This window comes from Brassica oleracea, chromosome C4 (assembly GCF_000695525.1).
Source record: "Brassica oleracea var. oleracea cultivar TO1000 chromosome C4, BOL, whole genome shotgun sequence".
Classification (NCBI taxonomy): Eukaryota; Viridiplantae; Streptophyta; class Magnoliopsida; order Brassicales; family Brassicaceae; genus Brassica; species Brassica oleracea.
This window is the reverse complement of record NC_027751.1, coordinates 22395502-22395922: the sequence shown is the minus strand read 5'-3', so window position 1 is coordinate 22395922 and position 421 is coordinate 22395502.

Here is a 421-nt window from a genome sequence, read left to right as displayed (position 1 = left end):
TTTTTGCCCAGCTAGCAATAGACTCATCCACGGACTTATAGTCCTGGATTCTGGGATTCCTCCAATCAAATAGGGTCTTCGGTAATAACACCGTTCTTTGGTGATCATCTCTCGATTTTTTAACTCTGTCCAAAGGTCTAGAGGATTCTCTATACTCAGATACTGATCTTTGAGACTCTTAATAAGATGATGGCTAATAATTAATATTGTCATGTATCAATCTTTCTCATTTGGTATTATCGTCTTTTGTGATCCATTCACCAAGTATTTTTGACTTTAGGATAATTTTTGTATTCAATGTCCACCGTAAATAATTATCTCTAGAGAGATTTAGGACAGCAAAATTCAGGTTAATTTTCGACATCTCAAATCATATATCATTCAATATTTAGGTATAATTTTCATGCGGCCTTCTCTTAAA